This window comes from Periplaneta americana, chromosome 8 (genome assembly GCF_040183065.1).
Source record: "Periplaneta americana isolate PAMFEO1 chromosome 8, P.americana_PAMFEO1_priV1, whole genome shotgun sequence".
NCBI classification, from domain to species: Eukaryota; Metazoa; Arthropoda; class Insecta; order Blattodea; family Blattidae; genus Periplaneta; species Periplaneta americana.
Window position 1 is genome coordinate 125680650 of NC_091124.1, and position 16205 is coordinate 125696854.

A 16205-nucleotide genomic window follows, 5' to 3' on the forward strand; every position below is an offset into this window, starting at 1 on the left:
TGCCCAGCAGGGACATGTTTCTACCTGCAGCCACTAGAATGCTACAGTTGTAAAATAACAACAAACAGTGAAGAAGCATAATTAAGCTTCCTTGAATTTCATTCAAGTCAATCTGTCACAACAGTTTGGTGACATTTTAGAACGAAGTTCTATAAAGACCCATCCAGCATCAACTCCATTCGCCATGATATGAATAGTTTAAATTTTCGGAATACGTCTGTAAAAGGAAATTAACAGATCGTCATCTGTGCCTGAAGAAACAGTAAGGTTGCCAGATTTTTTTCAAAATTTCCGGGAACAGATATCAACATATAAAAAATACTTTTAACATATCTGTTAGATTGTCATTCAGTTACCAATATATTGTTTTCAGAAAATTTAAAGAATTAAAATACTAATTCTTGTTTTATTTACAGCCAAAACTACTGTTTTTAGAAGAGTGAATTTTTTAAGCAGATCTTATCTAGATTCCGATTCTTCAGCAAATTCCTGAGATATCATGTTGAAGTTGGTTATGGTAGCAAGCGTGGCACGAAAACTTCCTAAACTCATTCTGGATTCTTGGGATGTCCACATCATGTTGATTGAAGAAACTCTCTCCGCTGAAGCATTATTTCCAGGACACAGATATAGTTCAATAAACTTCTGAAATTGTGTACAGGGAATCTTCTCGGAAAAGAAATTAAAAATTATACTCCATTTTGAACAGAGAGTAGCATTTTCTTCATTCTACTTTGCCATTTCTCTGAAGTCACAAATTTCTGAAATCACAAATTTCTTTCAGTAAGAAATTTCATCAAATTATCTTCATCCAGATCAAGTCCATCTAGGCCTAAATTTGAATAAAAATAATGAATTGTCTCTTTAGAGTTTTCTTTTTCTACAGCAGAGGTCTCAGCAATCTAAGCACTGGTATATTTTGTAGATATCTTGTGAATGAATAACTCAGCACTGGGATATTGAACAGCATTTTCATAAAATTCATGGAAGATACTGAGAATTCTGTTGTGAGATAAGAACCACTTCTTCTCAAGATACCCAAAATTTTTTTTAATTGATGGTGGAATAAATTTATCTTCTTTCTTGGAGTTCAGTTTTTTTAATTAACTTCCATAACAACAGAATATTTGACTGCAGTTACGTTCTCAACTTCAGTTTTGATTATGGCAGCATGAAAAAGTTGCGAAGTTGCATTATCAGAATATATCACAGCAATGTGGAAAGATCATTAAACCATATTAATAATTAACAATGTAAATCCGGAGATACCTGGGAAAAAGTTATTAAATCCAGGGACAGTCCAGGAACGAAATTTGTCTGCGGACAGAAAGCAAAATTTGGGGGCTGTCTCCAGGAAATGGGAAAGTCTGGGTAACCTTAGCCCACAGGCCGTGCACATACTCTGCAAAAGTCAATTTGCTTAGGAATAGTGAATAGAACATTCCACAACAGACCATTTCAAAAGTCTAATGGAAGCAATTGACGTAGAGGCCTTACCATTTGCAATTGCTACAAAAATTTTTGCCTGATAGCAAAGTGTGTCACTTCGAGTTTTGTACATGATTTCAAGAGCTTATGGAAGCAGATGAGTTCTGTAATAAGCTTGTTTTCAGTGACGAGGTAGCATTTTTTCTGATTGGCAAAATGGACAGGCACAATGTGCGAGTTTGAGACCCGAAAATTCCCATGCTTATGTGCAGCATGTTCGTGGCTCTCAAACCCATTGTTTTCTGTACAGTCTCAAATTTAAAGTTTATGGCCCCTTTTTGTTCATCAAACAGTTCATTACAGCACACATTTATCTGGGTATGTTGGAAAACTGGTTCATACCACAGCTGGACACTGACATCTTCCAGTAGAATGGTGTGGCATCTCATTTGCATCTCGATGTTTGTGATTTCTTTAACACCAGACTGCGAAACCAGTGGGTCGATTGTATTGGGAATAATAATCATGAACTGCTGGCTTGGCCTGTATTCTCCTCTGACTAAACCCTTTGTGACTTTTTTGTATGGGGTATGTGAAGGATTCAGTGTTTGTATCATCATTACCGGCTGATCTACCAGAACTACGGGCTCACATCATTAACACCTTTGCTCAAATTGACATCGAGTGTGGGACGAACTTTATTACAGAATTGATGTGTGCAGAATCAGTAGAGGGGCACATATTGAGCACCTGTAATACGTGAAAAAGAAAAGAAAGAAAAAAGAAACCTTGGTGAGTTTTTCTATATTAATTTTGTGATATGTTTAGTATCGAGCACCTGTAATATGTCTTGTCTTGGTGAGTTTTTCTATGTAACTATAAACTTTTTTGATCATAATGTGTTAAATAATATAGGCCTACGTACAGTGATTTTTTAAACTGCTTCAATCATTTGTAGACACTCTATATTGTACGTTTTTGCATTTCATTATAATTCAAATTAGATCCGCGTTTCACGAAGTTTAAAAGGTTATTTTGTTGCATGGACAGGAACATACAAAATTGTCACTGATTTCCATATGCTTAAAAACTGTGGAGCAGGGAGGGGGTGAAGTAATTAATTACACTTCTGTGGGAAGTTTGTGCACCAGTATGTTGCATATAGACACTTAGAATTTTGAAAATGTGTTTGCATGAAATAGCTTATAGATTTTTGTACCTGCTACCATTATGCACTTATGCTTAAAGAACACTGTCATGAAGTCAGAAGGGAATGAAATATCAAATGTAAGCTCCGGAGTTCATAAAGTGACTTTTATAAATTGTTTTTGTTTACAAGAATTCATTTCAAACTATACAAGACATACAGAAAAATTATTTTAACTAATACCATCGAGATGAATTTCTACAGGTTTCGGATGCTTATTCCATAGTAAAAAAAAAAATGCGAGAGGAAAATGTTTGTCTTGGTTTTTGTTAAACAAAGTGGAGACACTCCTATTAACATTGCAATTAATTAATTCAGCTGTGTGAACCTGTAGATACTTATATATTAAATTTGCATGAGAAATAATTGTCTTTTACAACTCTCTGTACTGGATCAGAAGCTGACATTCCAGCTTAAAAATTTTGATATTCCTTGTTTTCATACTAACAAAAAAGAAAATTTTATGATAAACATCGTAGGAACATATTTACAACATTGTTCTGTGCTTTATTTATTCAAGTATTCCATAAAGGTAGTTTTCTGCAAAAAATGTCGTGTTATACTGGGTGAATAGATCGTAGAGAAAATGCAATGCAGCAACTCAGCTCTCTGCCAAACTGCTCATAGACTCCAGTAATATAGAGAGCTTGCAATCAGTGATATTCTGTATAATATCTGTAACTTTAAAAATCACAAACTATTCATGTAACATATTACCGAATATAAACAGTTAAAACCATTATTTAATCACACAAATTAAGAATCGAGATTACAAAACTGTCTGAATATTTTTCACAATTGTTCACAGTGTTATGCATTACTCACTGCAGTTTCCATTAAGAACTAGAAGCAGTGTTTTTCCAAATGCTAGTTTCGCATCTGTTCAAGAAGTGATGCAGTTCCGATTAAGAAGTTTAATAAAGTTTAATAGCGATATTTGGTTAACTATTTGCATTAGGAGCATGAAGTAAATGCTCCTTGTTATTCTAATTTTATTGAGTTTAATTTCTGCTACACTTATGGCTATTGTTCTATTAAAGAAAATATAATTTTTTGCTTAAAATACGGCACCCTTTTTTCTGATTAATATTAATTCTGTATAGGCTACATTTGTGAGCTCTTATGTGCCCTTAAATCTAGCAAAAACAGCTCGTCAATATCAGTAATAGAAAGTACAGGATATATTTAAGGTGGTAGTTTTAGTTGCCTCATTCTGTATTACAATATGTATTTTTTTCCTTCTCTAAAAAAGTTTTCATGTAAAATATATAGAAGCATTTTCCTTGGTAATCTTGTGGTTGTCATGCTAACTATTGGATCTGAAGCTCGCAGGTTTAAACCTAGCTGAGGGTAGTGGATTTCAAAGGAAAATAAAAGCTTTAGCATGGATTCCTTCATAAGGGAAGAAAATTGAGAGGCCAATGTCGTGGAATTATGCCAAATTATGCCATCTTGTCTCTGAACAGGACTCGAGGTAAAATTTGTCGTGCATTTCTTGCCCATGTTGAATTTCAACGCTGAGTAACGTCTGCAATTGAAATAGTCATTAAATAAATTGGTACTGCTATTGCTACTGCTCCCAGATTTATGTCTCACACGGAAAACAGAAGTAGGCCATAAAAGCTTAAAAAGTGAATCAGTCACCATTACAATAATCTTTGACATACTAATAGAATTCCTTTATTATTCTTGATCTGACACAACTAAATCAAGAGCAGACATATGTAACATAATTAAGCTACAAAATCTCAGTATTTGGACAAAGATGACTTAAGTGAACTTAGCAATTTGTAACAGCCCTACGAACAGGATTCTTTTTCCTCCTCACTCCCTTCCTTTTGACCTAAAATGGAGATAAATCCAAACTTCGAAATGTTGTGTAAGTAGTTTATATTTTCATCATTTGTGAAAAAGATATCTAACCTAAACCTCAGTGTGGTTTTAGGCGTAATAGATCGACTGTTGATCAGATTTTTTGTATTCGACAAATATTGGAGAAAAAAATGGGAGTATAAGGGTACAGAATATCAGTTATTCATAGATTTCAAAAAGGCACATGACTTGGTTAGGAGAGAAGTATTATATGATATTCTTATTGAATTTGGTATTCCCAAGAAACTAGTTCGATTAATTAAAATGTGTCTCAGTGAAACGTACAGCAGAGTCCGTATAGGCCAGTTTCTATCTGATGCTTTTCCAATTCACTGCGGGCTAAAGGAAGGAGATGCACTATCACCTTTACTTTTTAACTTCGCTCTAGAATATTCCATTAGGAAAGTTCAGGATAACAGACAGGGTTTGGAATTGAACGGGTTACATCAACTTCTTGTATATGCGGATGACGTAAATATGTTAGGAGAAAATCCACAAATGATTAGGAAAAAGACGGAAATTTTACTTGAAGCAAGTAAAGTGATAGGTTTGGAAATAAATCCCGGCAAGACAAAGTATATGATTATGTCTCGTGACCAGAATATTGTACGAAATGGAAATATAAAAATTGGAGATTTATCCTTCAAAGAGGTGGAAAAATTCAAATATCTTGGAGCAACAGTAACAAATATAAATGACACTCGGGAGGAAATTCAACGCAGAATAAATATGGGAAATGCGTGTTATTATTCAGTTGAGAAGCATTTGTCATCTAGTCTGCTGTCAAAAAATCTGAAAGTTAGAATTTATAAAACAGTTATATTACCGGTTGTTCTGTATGGTTGTGAAACTTGGACTCTCACTTTGAGAGAGGAACAGAGATTAAGGGTGTTTGAGAATAAGGTTCTTAGGAAAATATTTGGGACTAAGAGGGATGAAGTTACAGGAGAATGGAGAAAGTTACACAACACAGAACTTCACGAATTGTATTCTTCACCTGACATGATTAGGAACATTAAATCGAGACGTTTGATATGGGCAGGGCATGTAGCACGTATGGGCGAATCCAGAAATGTATATAGAGTGTTAGTTGAGAGGCCGGAGGGGAGAAGATCTTTGGGGAGGCCGAGACGTAGATGGGAGGATAATATTAAAATGGATTTGAGGAAAATGGGATATGATGATAGATTGTGGATTAATCTTGCACAGGATAGGGACCGATGGTGGGCTTATGTGAGGGCGGCAATGAATCTTCGGGTTCCTTGAAAGCATTTGTAAGTAACCTCTTCTCTTTATTAAGTCACTGTTGCTTCTTCCTCCTAAAAAGAAGTAGTTGATAGATAGATAATGATAATAGATAATCCGTGGTGCTACAGCCCATGAAGGGCCAAGACCGACCAGCCGGCTGTTGACCTCACGGCCACATGCTGAAGTAGAGGTGGACGATCATCCAACCAGAATGGAGGTATCGTGTGGTTAGCACGATAAGCCTCCCAGCCATTATAGCTGGTTTGCATAACCGGATTTTGCTACCTATCGTAGCTCCCCAAGTCCAGCACGATGCTAGGTGGGCACTGGTCCCATACACTGGCCGAAGTTTCATGAGAAAATTTCTTCCCCCATGAGGATTCGAACCAGCGCGCATTCCGTAACGCGAGTCCCAGGCAGGTTACCTTAGACCACTACGCCACGGCGTGGGACAGATAGATAGATAGGTACTGTAGATATTTTATTAGCTGTTGGAATACAATTATTCATGGGATTGTCATTGTACATTAATCTAACAATGATAGAATGATTTTACAATCTTAATCTATGGTAACATGTCACTTTCTTATTAAATAGGATACTGTACTAGTTTCTTAGAATATAATGTAGTTAGTCACTTAGCAAATAACATACTATTAATACTACTAATTCAGTCAGTAATGCATAACACACTAGAATAGTCATTTGTAAATAAGATGCTTAGTTTATTTTGTAATCACACATTAACAGGCAATTGATTTTCTTTCTTCTGAATCTTGATGCTGCCTCTCTTCCAGTAGGGTCTCCAGCAGTGCCGAATTTAGGCCTAGGCAATTTCCAGAGGGGCAGCATTTTTTCTCTCTCTCTCTCTCTCTCTCTCTCTCTCTCTTTTTTACAGTGAAATCTGTTTTTAAAACACTTGTTGGGAAATCTTTTCTGAAGTTTGTTCTTAACTCCTTGTGGAAGTCGGATATTGTTTTGTTATTGTATTGTTGCGGTCGTGGCGAGAGTAAAAGGAAAGTGTGTAGCCGTTTAGTTATATTTTAATGCCGGTATCACATTATTATACTACTATGAAATTGCTTAAATTTAACTCCTTGTATAATGCATTGTTGAAAATCAAATTGGATGTGTGTTTATTATATTATTGCTATGAATAGTAACCAGAACTCTCAGTTACATTTCCAATATAATATATCGTCAATAATACTATTTAATCACTTTCCAGCATGTGCACTATATAATTCGATATGTAAGGTTTATTCCGCAAAGAGTTGGAATTTATTTTTCAATTTACTTTATACTTCCTATCGAAGTAAGAAATACTCGTAATAATTATACCACCAACAAAACCAATGCTTAAAAATATACCACAGCCTGCCTTTCACAAATAAATTTTGTTTCAACAATGAGTTTGAATACATTTCTTTGCACCAAGTCTGATGTGCTTTGTCAGATCGACTTTGATGACATCATCAATGCTTTCTCTGTGAAGAAAGTGCAAAGGAAATCTTTATAATTCAGAAGTAAGATGCATGTATTTTGATTCCATTGTTTTCTGAATTGTAACATTTTATTTAAAATTAATTTAAACTAAATATGACCAGTATAGTAGCTGCTCATAAACTGTTTGTGAGAGTTGGGGGAGGGAAAGGGGTGGAAAATTTGAGCATTGCCTAGGGGTGGCACTATAACTAAATCCGGCCCTGTCTCCAGGTACATGAAGCAAGAGGGAACAGAAGGGCAGTACACACAAGAATAAATGGTTAAATTTTAAAACTTTATATTTAAATATTCCTTTGTGCACATTGGCATGTGTGTCAGTAATATATTTTTAACATATTTCTTAAACATACTATTGTTATGTGCCTTGACATGTGGGGGAAGTTTATTATATAAATTACTGCCAGTATGTGTAGAGGTATTAAGAGTGTTAGCAAGTCTGTGATAATTCAAATGTATATTATTGGATGTCCTAGTGTTGTGCTCATGATATTCTGAATTTCTTTTAAAGGAATTAAAATTTGTATCAATAAAGCTTGCTATTTCTAGGATATAAACGCAGAGTATCGGTAAAATTGTAAGTTTTTTAAAAATCCTTTACTTTCTGTGCGAATGGATACTTGCTTCATAATTTTAATTATTCGTTTATGTAGTTTAAAAATCCTTTACTTTCTGTGCGAATGGATACTTGCTTCATAATTTTAATTATTCGTTTTTGTATTTTAAAAATCCTTTACTTTCTGTGCGAATGGATACTTGCTTCATAATTTTAATTATTCGTTTTTTGCAGTTTAAGTATATGAGAAGATTTTGATGATGGTCTCCATAATATTATTCCATATGATATGACTGAATGTACATAGCCAAAATAAACTGACAATAATAGCTCAATGGGTGATATTTTTGAGAGGACTCAATACATAACATAGTCGAGATAATGTTTCTGTTAAGAACTGAATGTGGCTTTCTTTTGTCAAGTCTGTATCAACCCGGATACCTAGAAATTTTATGTTTTTAACTTCTTGGATTACGGTGCCGTTAAATGTAATTTGTACAGGTCTTGCAACCGTAGTTGATTGAAATTCGTAAATACTGTTTTATTTACATTTAATTTGAGCTTATTATCTGTTAACCATTCCTCAAGTGTTTTGGAAGTTTCGTTAATTTTTTGTTGCAAGTCAGTATTCCTGTAGTCATGTAGTACAATGTTTGTGTCATCTGCAAATAATACTGTTTTGGCTTGGCATATGGTTAATGGAAGGTTGTTTATGTACAGAAGAAATAATACTGGACCGAGAATAGATCTTTGAGGTACACCATGTTTTATTGAAGTAATGCTTGATTTGACTGATTCGATTTTTACAATTTGCTTCCTCTTACGTAGGTATGATGTAAACCATTCCCCTGCGAATTCCCTTACACTAAAATTCTGTAGTTTCCTAATTAGTATTTTATGATTAATCATATCAAATGCTTTACTAAGGTCCAAGAAAAGTCCTACTACTTGCTCTTTGTTTTCTTTAGCATTTAGAATGGATTCTGTAAAGTTCTTAATGACATTATTAATTCCTTTACCTTTATGGAAGCCAAATTGTGAAGTACAGAATAAGTTGCTACCGTACGTTCCAGGAAGGGTGCTAATTTGTTGTGCGAATATAACTAGCAGAATATTATGCATTGTAATTTCCTTGCCTCTTCATTTTGTTGTCTTATACTGACACAATATTCTAACCCTTTTTGTCTTAATTACTTGAAGTACTTAGGTTTTATCGACTGAAAAGTGTCAAAATTAATTATGCTTCACCTAGGTGTAGTTATGTAGATTATGGAAAATAAATATTGTGATCTTGTCTTTGTTAAATGGAATACTTAACAAATAACAAGTGTACCAGTAGTGTACTAAATGTTGCATGTATTTAGAAAGCTTTCAGTAATAAATCTGTTGATACAGCTTGATTACACAACTTCTAACACTGTATCACTTCGGAATATGTATTATATGACTTTCTTGTGTTAAATTCTATCGTACTTGGTTTACATGTTTCGACCTTTTATGGGTCATCCTCAGAACTGGTCTGAGGATGACCCATAAAAGGTCGAAACATGTAAATCAGGTACGACAGAATTTAACACAAGAAAGTCATATAATACATATTCCGAAATCTGTTGAGTTCCATTTTAAAGTCACATCTATGCTTTTTAAATTATCTCATTATGAAAATACTTCAGAAAGGTACCAGTAAAACTTCTTTTAGCATAACAGTTGAAAGGTGAGCAGGTACAATATTTAAGTAATTTGGTTTAATTACCCCTAGTTATAGCACAAGTGTCATTTAGAGCACACTGTAGTCCAGTAGTCTGATCAGATCAATGAATGTTATTTTTCGTGTTACTGATGGTGACAGTTTTATTTTTGCTCTTTCATTTGTTGATTTCAGCAAGAATTTAATATATACACTTATTTGTTTTCACGTGTTAGGTATTTGAAGGAGTATTCGATAGGGGAAAGATTCGACTATGATATCAAAGATGAGGTTATAATATAACTGAAAGCATAGGGAGCCAACACTTTTATGATACAGGCATACAAAGCAAATAAATGTCTTGATAAAGATTATGAGTTATGGCTCAGTTGTAATATATTTTCTTGTAGATCTTTCTTCCATGATTAGTAGCAGTTAAATAATTATAGAAGTGATACACCACTTAGAACTACAGGTCGATAATTTAAAGAGTAATCTGATATATTGTAATATAGTGACAGAACAGGTCTATGGTACACCAGTACTTCATGTTTAATGATGATAGTACAGTCTGAGTTTCCTCTATGGAGAGGATATACATAATTATCTTTTTTTGAAATATTTATTGTTCTTGTACAATATAGTTTGCATAACTGTAAAATTTGTATGTTCATTAATGTTATATGAATAATTATATTGTCGGACCATCGGATCTGTGCCCCCATAAGATATGCGAACTGAACCCCAATTCCTTCTCAGCCTCGGTAATTCATTTCTCTCCCTGCATTCCTATCTCTCTCTTTTCTTTCTCCCTCCCTTTCTCTCCCCCACTGCTCACAATTTTGAGCCTTCTTGCAGGACAGTATATTTGCACTTGCAGTCCAGTGTTGTCAATTCAGCATGAACACTGTAGCAAGGAATGGCGAAAGAAATATTATTAAGCAAGTACGTAACAGGATTTTGCAATGAAGAGAAACAAACAGGTCAATATCTCTTTCCTATAAATAAAGCAACGAAAAAAGCAGGTGTGATCACAGGTGAGGCTTATTTTATTTCAATTGATTACGTATTAAAATTACTTACTTAACTAATACTAATACAACATGGTATGTAATTTATATAGGTAGGTCAGAGCACCTGATAAAGAAAATCAGGAGAGAAGGAGTCTGTGCAAGAGATGAAAAGCTAGAATCACCAGGGAAGAATATACCAAGGGAACCTTTAATTTTTGTAGATGATATGAACCGATGTATATTTTAAGAAGAAAGATACAAGAATTTTATACCGTGCAGAAAGAAGTTCCGACATTGAAGAAATTACTGAAGGTTGCGAGAGAAGCAATAATTTCCAAGGTTGGAGAGAAACACTACGGAAAGTGATTCGAGACATGGGATTTAGGTTTAAAAAATGTAGAAATACAAGATGTATTTTGATTGAAAGAAATTATATTGTAGCATGGAGGGCCAGTTATTTATGACACCGTTTGACGGAAGTTTGGCAACATCCCTATTCGACAAGGTTCGTGCCTGCTGTTCGACGTGGTGGGAGGAAAGTGGGTGGAATGGAGTGAGTACAGGTGTTAATGTTTTCAAGAACGACGACAGCGCTGAAGGGGCACAGATCCGATGGTCCGACAATACATTCAGTTTTTTTTAGTAGTCCTAAGTTTTGAATTAAACATATTACATAGCATACAATAGCTATACACTGGATACCAGTAACTGAAAATAATAATTAAATATTTAATTAGAACATAAGGAGCACCTACACAAATATTTTGAGATAAAGAATAAGTGACTGATAAAGCCTCCGTTTCTCACAAAATGGTATTCAATTTGGAAGAGTCATTCATAAAGAGCAGTCTCATTCATATCTTGTGTATTGGATTCAGACTAGGCCAAGTGATCTTGGACCCGGCAGGTTTTTTCCCCATTCAGTCTTATATCTTGTGTGATTTTCTTCATGACAAGGCCTGTCTTACTAGGGACGGCATTTACAACTGCAGAAATAATTATGTGGGCCAAGGAGAGTCTTTATGTAATTTTCTTTGGCCATCATCATTGACAATTAGCATATGAATATCCGGACAGATATTGTGGACAAACACCTAATTGGATCCAAACTTTTGTTGCCACACTTAATTCGATTTATTTACAGAGTGTTCTTAGAGCATGTACATTAATTGATATACAATTTATAGGCCCCAGTAAAGTAAAGTCCTCGGACTCCCTCCCCACCATTTTAATTTTATTGTCTGTCTGTAAATAGATTTTTCGTTCTACCTAACAATGTAATATTATTTTGCGTGCTGGTATGTATGAAAAAACAGATTAAGTTGCATATTAAGTGAAAATAAAGTAACTAATTACTCACCAATTTAATATCCTCAGATCTGCAACAAAGCCAGCATTCTTAATGCCAAACAATTAATTTCTCTCTTTTTTTCGCATTGGCAAGGTCTTGTATTGGTATCTGAACATCCATTTTTTTCAGCCCCTTCAGCAATAATTATTGAGAACGAAAACAAATTAGATAAATTTTCATGCCCTTTCGCATTCCTAACATAGTTCCGGTTCTTTATTAGTAATTGAAAACAATATACCTAGAAGTTGAAGAATGATATTTAAATACGATTATCATTTTTGTTATATCATAAGTAACCAGTACATATATTTCTGATTTCATCTGTATTACAGAAAACTGGCTATTTCTAAGAGAAATAGCCTGTCATAATTGTATAGTTGTAATTTTTTATACGGTTATGCCTTCTTTTTAATTTCATCCTCAATTAATTGAGTTGAGGGCATATACAGCTACAGAAGTTGAAAAAGTTTTATTATTTAATGGACTTTCCTCAATAATACAGCGAACAAAATTTTAATATCTCGAATACTTTTAGAGTTATTACATAAAACGTGAGACTTTGTCAATTGGCTTGGCCATGGACAGAACTTCTCACCTTCAGTAATTAAAAATGTGCTGGTGTCACCTACATTTTAATAAAATATGTCAATGTTATTCCGAATCATACTCTATATCTTGCTATTACTAGTATAGGACTTCGTAGTCATATGATAACAGATAGTTAATTGCTGTTGAAATTATTCTGTGTTATTAAGTATTCGTACATAAATACTGGAAGTCGTCGTTTTTATTTGTGATTTTAATGGTACTGTAATGGCTAAGAATATCATTTGATCAATATTAATATTGTTGATCTCTATGATGTTGCGAAATAATGCGCTGGTCCTGCTGTAGTAGTTAATGCCTCCAAATGAAAGAGAAAAAGAAAATTTCTGTCTCTATCAGATTTGTGTTGTACAGTTTCAAATCAAGCTTATAAATATGTTCATTTTAATCTAAGAGAGTGTGGAAAACAACGAAGAATGACTTAATGCATAGATCACATTGTGATCTGAGGATATGCTTTCACTTCTCTTCCTACAGAATTGTAGAATATTAATGTAGGATATGTTCAAATGTTACTTTCAGGTAAGTAAAAGAACTTACAAATTACTGTTTATCTGTAATTTAATTGTAGATTACCGGTACTAATTTCTAGTACCGGTACATAATGTAAATATATTTTGTAATGTGGTTGATTGTGACAGTAATAAAAAATGCATTATTGCAATTTAATTTTGTTCACAGTTATTGTATAGTAAAAGTCATAGCAGATTAGAACTAATAAGTAGCTGATTAATGTGTAAAAGAAATATTTCGATAGAAAATCTTAATCTTTGAGTAGTAATTTTATCCATAATAAGAGCAGTCTGTTCCTGACATATTACAAACACACTTGCTGTTAGAATAGTTTCTTGGACAAGACAAGCTTGTGAAATGTGTTCTCTGTCAAATTGTTATTTTATTGGTGTCTGGTTCAGTATTGTTTCCTTTCCATACTCTTCTCTGTAAGTACTGGTATACCTCGCCTAATGAATGAAACTATGATACCAGTAGGCCTACCAGATTTCAATTATACATGTCTTCGACTACCATCTTTCCTACTAACTCTCGTTCAGTATTTAATATCATTAAATTCAATTATCGTCGGAATTTTACTAATTGCCATTTTTTCCAGATCATGTACCTTCTTCCTGGTTGACTAACATTTGCACATTGTTAAGCAAACTTTCGCGTGCTCAATCATAGAAGAAAGTGTAAGAAACGTCGAAATATTGACAGTTGTTTCAAGAAGCAAGATGAGCCAGTTACTTCAAAATGCATTCGCTTCAAAAACACACATCATTTTCTTCAGAGACTTCTATATTGTCTCGAGGGACCCTTTCTTTTTCCAGTGAACTATTTCTCACTTCCTGTGCATACATAACATTTTAACACTTGCAGCTGCCTTCTGTATCTTATGAATATTATTGTAATAAAAATGGCTACATAATATGTAGATATAAGTGACAGTTTTCACTCATGTTTATTGGACATTAAATTTATGCTTGCAGTTTCCATAATGCACGTAAATATTTCGTTTAGTTAGGAACTTTTTGTTCTATACATGATCACTGCATCATTTTATAATATTCTCTATGCCTACTGGCAGTCCTTGTGACTTAGGCATCTAATAGCATGTTAGCTGTTGATTTCAATATAATAGTCTGTAAACAAACATGGCATCCCACCAGAACACAAAATTCAACGTGTATTTACTTTTGTAGCATTTGTTTGACTTTTCTGTGAAGTTCCTATAAGAAATGGATTTAATAATTTTTATTAAATTAAATTAATGCGATAGTATTAAGGATGATATTCAAACAATAATTGTCGTCAGTTACATTCTGAATGAAAGAAGTATATATGTGCCTATGTTTTATTTTCGGAACAAATTGTTGCTGTAACATGGTTTTAAATGGCTTCATTAATGTCATTTCGATAGCCTTCGCAGTTTGTGCAGTGAATTTACGACGATAATTATAATCGAAGTTCTACTTTACTGCAGTACTATATTTCTTATATTTGTAGTATAAGCCTACGGTACTGTACTATATTGTTTAAATAGGCTAGGTATAAAAATAATCCAAGTGAATAGAACAAATAGAAATTGTAACAAACCCGAAAATGTAAGCTAAAAATTTAACCTGGTTGTACACTCTTACACCTTACATATGTATGTACCACTATACACTTTGTTGCTCGTTAACACTCGAATTGATATCTTGCAATTGTGCCAGTGGACTACTCGATTATTCTATTCGCTCTGCTGCACTTTCTTACAGTAAATGTAGCATTGAACACTTTCATATCTGATTACATTCAAGATGCATTAATTTAGGCCTAAATTGTTGGTGGGATTCAAAGAGATGTGATGTACAAAATAGAAAGCTGGTTGTTCAGATTATTTAAGCTCAGAATGACAATATGGTATATAATTATGTTCTATTAAAATAATGCTGTCTGTAAAAATTATTCGAATCTAGAATGATGTTAATAATTCGTATAAAGATACCGTATATTGATATTCGCAATAGAGTAATAATGCTACAATATGGTATTCATGATTATAAATGTTCCATTTTGAATCTTGCATACATTACTTTTTAACACTTGAATATAATTAATTGATTAACTAGTGGACTTGTGTTAATTATGTAAGATTTGTGCGGCTTACAGCTGTTTCAGTGCTTCAACGCACCATCCTCAGAGCCTACTCTGGGCTCTGAGGATGGTCCGTTGAAGCACTGAAACAGCTGTAAGCCGCACAAATCTTACATAATTAACACGAGTAAGTCCACTAGTTAATCAATCAGTTATTATAAATGTGTTTAATAAGGATCATAAAATATGAGTAGCTTTCATATATGCTGGCTACTGGAATAAGCCATAGCAAACTAAAAAATTACTTTTGCTTAAATTTCGAGTATTACGATTCCTGAAATGTAAAGCTATTGCATCATGCTGTACAGTGATGGGATAGAGGTAGAGTTCATATGCATGAGGAGGTGATGTGACCAGCACTATGCTCCGACCATTGTTTACTCCCAAAAAGAACTGGTATTCCATTTGAAGGATGCTGAATCCATCCCAGAACCACTGTAGAAGTTATGATGAAGAGAAAAATCCCACCATCACCTGGAATCTTCCTGTCCACAGTTCATTGCCAACTGAGCTACTAAGGTTCCATTTATGATTCATAATAACTTACTTTCTTATGGCTTTTAGAGAACCTGGAGGTTCATTGCCGCCCTCACATAAGCCCGCCTTTGGTTCCTATCCTGAACAAGATTAATCCAGTCCCTACCATCATATCCCACCTCCCTCAAATCCATTTTAATATTATCCTCCCATCTACGTCTCAGTCTCCCCAAAGGTCTTTTCCCTCCGGCCTCTCAACTAACATTCTATATGCATTTCTGGATTCGGCCTTATCTGCTACATGCTCTGCCCATCACAAACATCTGGATTTAATGTCCCTAATTTTATTATGTCAAGTGCAGAATACAATGCGAGCAGTTCTGCATTGTGTAACTTTCTCCTGTAAATCATCCCTCTTAGCCCCAAATATTTTTCTAAACACCTTATTCTCAAACATCCTTAACCTCTGTTCCTCTCTCAAAGTGAGAGTCCGAGTTTCACAATCATACAGAACAATTGTTAATTTGTTTTATAAATTCTAACTTTCAGCTTTTTTTTTTAGAGCAGGCAGGATGACAAAAGCTTCTGAACCGAATAAGAATAGGCATTTCCCATATTTA

General features: G+C 34.1%; 1 protein-coding gene across 5 annotated transcripts in view; it reads left to right on the top strand.

Annotated features, from left to right (window-relative positions):
- Positions 1–16205, top strand: part of aralar1 (calcium-binding mitochondrial carrier protein aralar1) — a 512566-nt gene that overhangs the window by 462867 nt on the left and 33494 nt on the right. The window lies entirely within an intron of this gene.